General features: G+C 41.7%; 1 pseudogene across 1 annotated transcript; it reads left to right on the top strand.

The window, feature by feature from the left end:
- The first annotated feature begins 7,147 nt into the window (after positions 1–7,147).
- Positions 7,148–8,450, top strand: LOC308415096 (testis-specific Y-encoded-like protein 1; annotated as a pseudogene). The gene is made up of 3 exons: positions 7,148–7,276; positions 7,329–7,655; positions 7,752–8,450. The product of its transcript is annotated as a testis-specific Y-encoded-like protein 1 (transcript).
- Positions 8,451–10,257: the final 1,807 nt, after the last annotated feature.

Here is a 10,257-nt window from a genome sequence, read left to right as displayed (position 1 = left end):
TCCCTGCTCACTTGGTACACACAGTGAGGCGACTTGAATCTGATCATGGTGTACCACCACCCCCCATCCACCCACAGATTCCTTTGGGGTTCCAGAGACATGGGAGTATTCCTCAGAGGTCTGGGTCCAAACTCTCCAACTATAGATAACCCTGAACATAGAAAGGGGGTGAGGTGGGATTTAGGTTGGCAGGACATACCTGTCCAGGAGAACTAGCTGCCTTGCCCTGAGATATTGAGACAGCCCAGAAGCTGGGTAGCCTGTCCCGAACCCTGTCTTTCTGTGTTTAACACTAGGAGGTGGGGATTGGGAGGGCTGTCTGGTGTGGTGAATGCTCCAGAGCCTCAAGGACAACATAGGGTACTGAGAATGGTCTGGTGTACAGGTACAGGCTGGACAAGTTTCCCAAGAGCAGCCAGAGGCAGGCCTTGGTACAGATCGCTGTGTAGGGTGATCTCAGTTTTGACCCTGTCCAGCCTAAGATGTCTGCCAGCTCTGGTGGTATCTCTCTCTACACCAGAGTTCAAGAGGCAGAAGAAGAATCACAATAATGTTGAAGCTAGACTTGCCAAAACAGCGATGTACAATACATTCTGGGCTACATAGGGAGACCTTATCTCAAAACATGAGAGACAACAGGACCTGGTGACATCCTGTACTTTCTGTCTTCATTAAAAGGGGATAAAAATCTCTGAAGCCATCCCATCTCCCTGAATGTAGTTACCTTGAGGTCAGCACTGAAGTCGTTGATCTTTTGCAAGCCTGAGTTTTCCAGATGGAAGTTGGCCCGTCTCTGGATAAACACACAGCACCATTAACCACTGAGGCATCTCTCCAGCAACAAAAGTTAAACAGGGTAGAAGAAGGTAAGCTTTCTATTCTGGTTTAATAATGTGAACGAAGGAGAATCCTTAAATACTGTCTCTATCCTGATGTTCACAATTTGTGTTCTTCCAAATTCTCCCGACTTCACTCTGCAGTCTTAAGTTTTTACTATCCACTAGGAGCAAGTTTGACAACTCGCTAAATATTCTTTAAAACACACAGAATGTGCTATTGTTATGAGAGGGGCACACAAGTGGAGGCTAGAGAACAGATTTGAGAGGTTGGTTCTCTTATACCTTTCCATGTGCTCTAGAGAGAAAATTCAGTTCAGCAGCCTTGGTAAGAAATGCTTTACCCACTGTGGCTCCCTTCAGGGTCATGTGTCTTTGCTAAATGCCTTCAGAACTTCCCTTTAAGCATAAACTAAAGAACTGCTGAACAGAACTTAACCGACCTCAAAGGCTTTTAGTGCTGCTGACTCATAGACACTCTCATTGTCCTCCCTGGAGGTCACCTTCAGCTGAAGGTCACCATGTAGAGCAGTGCAGTCTGGGTCCATCTAGCCCATGCAGTACCAAGGAAGCTTCAGCAAAGCTCTTTTGTCATGAAGCCACTAAGACAAAGGGACATTTTTGTTGTTGTTTTGTTATATCTAACAGCCTCTGCCTTCTGAACTGCTGGAATTTCATAGGTGCCCTAAGTACAGCCAAAAATGGACTTTCTGTAAGGAATATTGTTATCCATTATCACAGTCAGATCATCCCATTGCCATTGTCAAATCCCATCTTTATAAACATATCTTAGCTTTTTAAAAATCAAATTTCCTCTAGTTTGTTTCTCTTGTTTTGCAGGTGTGTGATTGTGGCTTTGTGTGTTGTTTTGTTGTTTATGAGACCAGGTTTCTCTGTACCTCTGGCTGTTCTCTAGGCCAGGCTGGCCTTGAACCCAGATCTCCTGTCTCTGCCTCATAAGAGCTGGGCCTAAATGTATGTGCCACCTTGCACAGCTGTTTACTCAAGTTTTAAGGCTGTGTCATCAAAAGTTGAAATTTTTTGCTAGACCCAAAATGAGCTCCTGTCTCAAAAGCAATTCAAAATAGTCAGGCTTGGGGGTACACACTAATAATCCCTGCACTTAGATTAATGCAGGAGGATTGCCTTTCAAAGCCTGCTTGCTTTACAGACTGAGACCCTTGCTCAAACAAAACCAAAATGCAGAATAAAAATAGAATATGGATTCAGTGGAAAGCTAGTCTATCTAATTGTGAACTACACTCCAGTTTCTTACAAATTGGTGGAATTAGACAGGTGTGCATTTCCTCATAGCAAGCACACCAGTCACCACTGCCACACCCTTGCTGGTACAGCTTCAGAGGAAGACAGAAAGAGCTGGTTTTCTTGTTCTGTGTGCATCTGTGACACACACACACACACACACACACACACACACACACACACACACACATTGGAATAATTCAATAAGACTATCTTTGCAGTAAAATAGTGTACCTCTTTCATAATTATGGGAAACAGTACTTTGTCAATGATGTGGAAAGTCTAATTCAATATGTTACATGTCTTTCTCTGTGGTGCTGATGACTGAGACTGAGTCCATACTTATCACTGAGCTCTATTCCCAACTCTGCCTTCCAAATATTTCTAAACACATTTCAGCCAAACTCAAATTGTTCCATAACATTTTGTCCTGCTCCCTAGTTTAAAACTTGTTTTTTCTTTTTTATTTTAAAACAATATTCATTCATTAAGTATTGTGTTCTGCCTGCATGTATGCCTGCACACCAGAAGAAGGCAGCATATCTCATTAGAACAATTTTTTTTAATATTTTTTTATTGAAGAACTTTATTTTTCAAAAACAAAGATAAATGTACAAATTTTAAGCATTTTTGCATAAAACATACGAATACATTTTTTTCATTGCTTTGTTTTTTTTAAGGTTTGATAGTGTGCATTAATATCTTACTAGTTACAATGAACATAAAGTACATGTAAAACAGGATGTAGCCTGGAATTAGTCCAAGTTTTCTTGTTGCGTAAGGAGTAAACCTAATGGTATTTTGTTATCTTTCTTTCTTTCTTTTTTTTTGAACTTCACATAGTCTGAGAGTTGTTTCAGGGGCATCCCGAGACTCTGTGGTTAGCATCCCACTGTCAGTGACTGCATATTATGTCTGCTCTTTTGTGATTAAGTTATCTCACTCAGGATGATATTCTCTAGATGCATCTATTTTTCTTAAGAATTTTATAAGGTTATTATTTCTGATAGCTAAGTAGTAATCCATTGTGTAAATGTACCACAGTTTTTGTATCCATTCATCTACTGAAGGACATCTGGGTTCTTTCCAGGTTCTGGCTATGATAAATAGAGCTGCTATGAACATTGTAGTTCATGTGTCTTTGTTGTATATTGGAGTGTCTCTGGGGTAAATGCCCAGAAGTGGAATAACTGGGTCTTCAGGTAGTACTATGTCCAATTTCCTGAGGAATTGCCAGACTGATTTCCAGAGTGATTGTACAAGTTTACAACCCCACCAATAGTGGAGAAGTGTTCCTCTATCTCTACATCCTCACCAACATCTGCTGTCATCTGAGTTTTTGATCTTGTTCAATCTGACTGGCTTGAGTAGAATCTCAGGTTTGTTTTGATTTGCATTTCCCTTATGGCTAATGATGTTGAGCACTTCCTTAGATGTTTATCAGCCATTCGATATTCCACAATTGAGAATGTTTTGTTTACCTCTGTACCCCATGTTTTAATAAGGTTGTTTGATTCTCTGGTGCCTAGCTTCTTGAGTTCTTTGTATACTTTGGATATTAGGCCTCTATCTGATATGGTGTTGGTAAAAATCTTCCCCCATTCTTTTGGTTGCCGTTTTGTTTTCTTGAGAGTGTCCTTAGCCTTACAGAAGCCTTGCAATCTCATTAAGTCCATTTCTCAATCTTTGACCTTAGAGCACCTACCTTTGGTGTTCTCTTCAGGAAATTGACTCCTGTGCCAATGTGTTCAAAGGTTTTCCCCACGCACTCATCTAATAGTTTTAGGGTACTGGGTTTAATGTGGAGATCTTTGATCCACTTGCACTTGAGCTTTGTACAAGGAGATAAGAAAGGGTCTATTTTCATTCTTCTGCATGCTGAGGGCCAATTGGTCCAACACCATTTGTTGAATAGGCAGTCCCTTTGCCTTTGAATGATTACAGATCCTTTGTCAAAAATCAGGTGACCAACTTTGTGAGGGATCATTTCTGGATCTTCTATTCTATTGCTTTGATCCACCTGCCTAAGTCTGCACCAGTACCTTGCAATTATTAGCACAATCGCCTTGTTAGATTATTGAGATTTTTGTTGTCTTTGTTGTTATTAAAGACCAGCCTTAGACCATGTTGATCTGAAAGGATGCATGGGAGTATTTCAATCTTCCTTTATCTATTGAGGCTCGTTTTTTTACCAATTATGTAGTCAATTTTCGAGAAGGTGCCGTGAGGCGCTGAGAAGAAAGTGTTCTTTTGTTTTACTATGATATGTTGTGTAGATATCTATTAATTCCAGTTCGTTCATAACCTCTGTTAGTTTTAGTGTGTCCTTGTTCAGTTTTTGTTACCAGGATCTGTCCATTGGTGGGAGTGGAGTATTTAGGTATCCCACTATTATTGTCTGGGGCACAATGTATTTTTTTGAGTTTTAGTAGGGTTTCTTCTATGAATATCAGTGCTATTGCATTTGTAGCATATTTGTTAAGAATTGAGAATTCCTCCTGACAAATTCCCCTTTAATGGGTTATAATGTCCTTGCTTATCTTTTTTGATAACTTTTGGTTGAAAATCGAATTTTATCGATATTAGAATGGCCACTCCAGCTTGCTTCCTGGGGCCATTTACTTAGAAGTTTTTTCCCCAACCATTTACTCTGAGATAGTGCCTGTCTTTGTCTCTGAGATGAGTTTGCCGTATGCAGAAAAATGCTAGGTTTTGTTTATGTATCCAGTCTGATAGCCTATATCTTTTTATTGGATAATTGAGTCCATTTATGTTAACAGATATCAAGGATTAGTGGTTGCAGTTTCTTGCTACTTTTGCTATTGGAGGTGGAATTGTGCCTGTGTATCTTTATCCTTTTGGTTTTATTGCTTAGGAGTTTTCCTGTATTTGTCAGGATGTAGTTCCCCTCGATGCATTGGGTTTTCCACATATAATTTGTTGTAGTTCTGGGTTTGTGGTCAGATATTGTTTAAATTTATTTTTGTCTTGGATTTTCTTATTCTCTCCCTCTCTGGTGATTGAGAGTTTTTCTGGGTATAGCAGCTTGGGGTGACATCTGTGCTCTCTTAGCTTAAGCATGATATCTGACCAGGCTCTCCTAGCTTTCATAATTTCTGTTGAGAAATCTGGTGTGATTCTGATTGGTGTGCCATTACATGTTACATAACCTTTTTCTCTTACTGCTTTTAGTAATTTTGCTTTGTTTTGGGCATTTGGCATTTTGACTATAATGTGTCTGCAGGAATTTCTTTCTGGTCCAACCTATTTGAAGTTCCATAGGTTTGTTTTATGCTCATGGTCATCTCATTCTTAAGGGTAGGGAAGTTTTCTTCTACAATTGTGTTGTAGATATTTACTGTACCTATTAGTTGATATACATCGCCCTCTGCAAGCCACCTGTAACTTTTGTACACCCTTACTCAGCCTAGCTACTCCCTGGGGATATAGCCTTAAGGGTTGCCTCTACATCCAAACCTGTCCTTCCCAGACAACACTGACCTCAAGGAAATAAGGACTGCTACACTCTGAGACCTTGCTGGACCTGCTTCTAGGCTCTCCGGGCCTAGGTTTTTATCCCTGGGACAGACACAAATTAAAGAGTCTAACAGACACACAAAGTGGGAGGAGAGAGAGATAAGGCAAGGGATAGAGGGAGAGATACAATTGTCTTCTGGTCCTCTAAGATCCTAGACGGTACATATGTTAATTGATAAGCATCTCTGTTGCTCCAGCAAATCCCTGGACAGGGCCAGGTATTTTTGACCATTATCCCTGGCTGATCTCCCAGGATAGTAGGGAATGTGAGCTAGTGAGGAGAAGCCAGGAGTTGTATGCTGCCTACTTGGGTGTCACGAATCACAGCCAGGAGGCCATCAAGGCACCAGTCCTGGGTGGTACCCTGCCAGCCCAAACTGTTTTGGGCCCTTTTGGGATTATAGCAGACTCAGGCTGTGTCTATTCAGATGCATTCTGAGCCCTTGGTGGACCTGCAATCTCCATGAGTTTTATATTACCTTGGTCTACAAAGTGTGTTCCTGGACAGTCAGAACTACACACAGAGACCATGACTCTGAAGAATAAACAAAAACAGAAAACAAAAGAAGAGAAAGAAAGGCCTGAAATTTTGTGAGAACTTGCCAATGCACACTCAAAAATGTAGCAGTTTTGGGGCTTTCAGTTATCTGACAGTAACATTTGTAATAATAAAAGTTCTTACTCATTATGTTTGGAGAGCCCAACAAACCACCCACAGGGAAGGTCATGCTTTACCAGCTCAAATCAGCATAGCACCTGAAACTCCTTAGCCTAGGGTAAGTGAGCCCTGAATCAGTTAAATTCCCTGAATATTCTCAAAATTCTCAGAGCCCTGTTCCAGGGAAGTGCTTCTGAGTCCCCCAAGAGGCTCTTCCACCAAGGATCTCCTGGTACTGCCCAGAACAGAACCTCCCAGGCCAACACAATTGGTGTTCTTTTCTCTGCACAGAGGGGTCCCTGAGTGCTCCAAAGCCCAAGGCTACTAGGTCAGAGTTACAGTCTTCAGAGAAGAGCTCTCACACAAAGACATCTCTAGCCACCACTCCTCCAGCATCTTAGAAGGAGTCAGAGGGTGGGTGGGGGTAAACTTAATTGGTCCAGTCCTGGCTGCCCAGGGTTCGAATCTCAGACCTCTGGATGGTTGGGATGGCCAGCAGCATTCCCTCAGGGCCATTCCACTGACTCTGCATTCTCAGTTGGGAGCAAAGTAGAAAAGGAAGAGCAATCCTTTCCCACTGAGTGCTGGCTCTGCCCTTCGGATATAAGACAACTGGGATCTGCCCCAGTGTCTCCAAGACTCAGGGAGTGATGGGCCTGTGAAAGCCACATGGTGTATAGAAGACTTCACTTTGCTGATCTCTGAGAGGCTGTTTTTTGCCATTAATTTATAGAAGGAACCGAATAACAAGAAAATAGCCATCCAAGATTCTACTCAGATTCAACAGGAGCCACAATTCGGCCTAGGCTCCTCGCCCACTTGGTACACACAGTGAGGTGGCTTGAATCTGATGATGGTGGACCACCACCCCCCATCCACTCCCAGACCACTGTCGGTTTCTGGAGATCTGGGAGTGTTCCTCACAGGTCTGGGTCCTTACTCTCCAGTTAGAGATTACTCTGAAAATATAAAGTTGGAGAGGGTGAGTAAACTGACATCTGTGTGACCGGACCTGTCATGACACCCGGGAGCAGGACGAGGGGACCTCTGTCCATGTCAGCCGTGCCCTCTGTGATGCAGACACTGCCATGGCAACCTCAGGTCAGCGTCTGCTGCTAGGCGAGAAGGTGGAAACAGGTGAGGGTCTCGCAGGGATCATGGGGAGCCCAGAGCCCTTGAGTGTCTCGGGTCTTGACCCACAGATGCCAGTGGCCTCAGCAAGGCAGGAACAGACTCCATCTGTTGTCGAGGGTCTCGCAGTAGAGACGTTTGTGATACTGAACGATGCTGAGAAGGCCCTAGAAAATCGGGGAGCAGAAGCCCAGGCCCACGACATGAGGATTGAATGGGGCACCATCGCGGTAACATAAAAAGAGAAGTCAGAAGTGGCAATGCACAGGACTGAGGAGGTGATGAATGTGGAGCTGAAGCCTGCAGGTGAAGAACTGGACATCTAGGAGGCTAGTGGAGGAATGAGGGAGTCACAGGAGAAGGCAGGGCCTTGGCACGTAAGCAGAGATCTTCACAGGAACCCACTGGAGGACATCCAGGTAGAACTGGACACTGTGAATGCTCAGGCTGACAGGGAATTCCAACATCTGGAGCAGAAGTTTGGGCGGATACGGCAACACTCTTTGAAATGAAGGAACTACACCATTCAGAATATCCCAGACTTTTGGATGACTGACTTCAGGAACCACCCTCAGTTATCCGCCATGATTAGGAGTCTGGATGCAGAGATGTTAAGGTCCATAACCAATCTGGAGGTGAAGGAACTGAGACATCCTAAGACAGGCTGCAAATTGAAGTTCTTTTTCTCAAAGAAACCTCTACATCAGAAACAAGCTGATTGTCAAGGAATATGAAGTGAGATCATCTGGTCGAGTGGTGTCTCTTTCCACTCCAATCATATGGTGGAGGGGTATGAGCCCCAGTCCTTTATTCGCAGGAACCAAGACCTTCTCTGCAGCTTCTTCACCTGGTTCTCGGACCACAGCCTTCCAGAATCTGACAGAATCCCTGAGATTATCAAAGAGGACCTGTGGCTAAACCCATTGCAATTCTACCTGTCTTGTGATGGAAGCCTTAGACCCCGACTTTGCTCAAAAAGGGATCGAATGGAGATTCCCGGGCCTTTTGGCTTCCAGTCAGGTTAACTTTTACCTCTGAAAATGCAACTGAACAGGTCCCTTCTCACATGTGCTTGAGGAGATGCAGCGGGTATGCAGTGTTTTGATTTCTTTTCTCCTGACTTTTCTGAATCTTCTGTCTGAATAGTTTCTCTGCCTGGACATTAAGACTGGGGACCCGCTTCGGCTTTCACATGGCCCCCATACTGTTCTGAATTCGTAACTTCTGGTTCATGGACAGGGCTTGTACCCTTTCTAAGAGTAACAATGAAACTGTACATTAAACTTTGAATCCTGTTTTCAGTGTTACCCACTTACTGCATCCTATATGTCTTTATCTGTTTACCTGTTCAGCATGTGGTTAGCAAGCCCTATAAAGCTTATATGGCAACAGAACTAGACACACACTTCCTAATGGTTTATGAAAGAAGAAAAGAGATTGTGATGGGTACTCTAAGTAGAAAAAGTGAGCTGAAAAGGAGTAGTACCAAAATAATCCAGATAAAATTGGTCTGAGAATGAAGACAGGATATGTGCTTTCAGAGTTTGGTCAAAGGCAATGGGAAGAGTATTTCTCAGGAAAATACTTTCTCTGAATGTTGAATGTTAGCTAGACAATGCTATTTAAAAACATAGTGCCGTTATTTTTTGGTTATTTTCCTCTCTGTGTGATCTGATGTCAGTAAAAGTGTAATATTGTGCTCATATTTTAACCATACTCAGTAAAATGTGACTTTTATTTCTTATTGAGAAATTTAAACACTTCTGTTTGCATTCATTTGAAACCCTTTGGGAGAACAACAGTCTTTATAATACTGAAACCTAAGTGAATATTAGTAACAGTTTTCAATATTAATCCAAATTCTTAGAAAGTTTGGATAATTTTTTCTTTAGTAAATGTGTCTTTCAAATAAATGTCTTCATGGGAAAATAAGTATGTGACTTGACTGCCTTGATATTCTCTTCTTAAACTGCACATAGCTGTAAAATTTTTTTGTCAGATTACCACTGTATTATGAGTATATTTGTTGTCAATTTTATGTATAATAGTAAATAAAAGCACGGCACCCTGTTCGATTGCTTTTTTCCCCACCTTGGCCATAAACCTGCCTCAGTGGGTTTGTATAATTAACAAGCCTGTTGAATTATCAGATTTCGTAAATGAACACAATAAACATTACCCAGAGGTATCAAGAGAACACAGTGATATTTCTCCTGCTTGAATAGTGATTGTTACCGCTAGAGGTTTGTTGCTTTAGAAAGTTGACAGTTACAACTGTGTACTGAGATTTGAGACCTTTCCACACAACTTGTGCAGTACTCCCATATTTCAGTCTCACAATTTGTCTCCACTGATGATATTTTCATGTGTTATGAAAATGTGCATTTCATAAGCAGACACGAATAAAGTACTTACCAGTTAATATACCATTTCAGACCCTTTCATCTGTGAAAATATTAAATTTATTATTATCTTCCATTTGTCAGATACTTCAAAGCCTTTTATCATAAATTCTCTGCCTCGAATTATTTCTGTTTTCCAGTGTGAGATAACATTTCTAGGGACTCCTGTTGCTGGAAAATATAGTAATTACTCACTGTGCTGAATTACACACTTTTTTAAAGGTCTTCTGCTATGCCTAGAGAAGGAAAATTGATACATTCCATTCCTTTTCAGACCTGATATGCAAATAATTCCATGATACAGTAGGTAAAGAATGATACTATTTCACATTTTTACTTTTATTTCCCTCAGAATTTAGAACCCTTACGAAATAGAGCTAAGTCTATTTAGTTTTTTATTGCAGCTACCATGCATTACACATAGTTGTCA

Source organism: Micromys minutus (genome assembly GCF_963924665.1).
Source record: "Micromys minutus genome assembly, chromosome: X".
NCBI lineage: Eukaryota > Metazoa > Chordata > Mammalia > Rodentia > Muridae > Micromys > Micromys minutus.
This window is presented reverse-complemented; position numbering and strand designations above follow the sequence as displayed.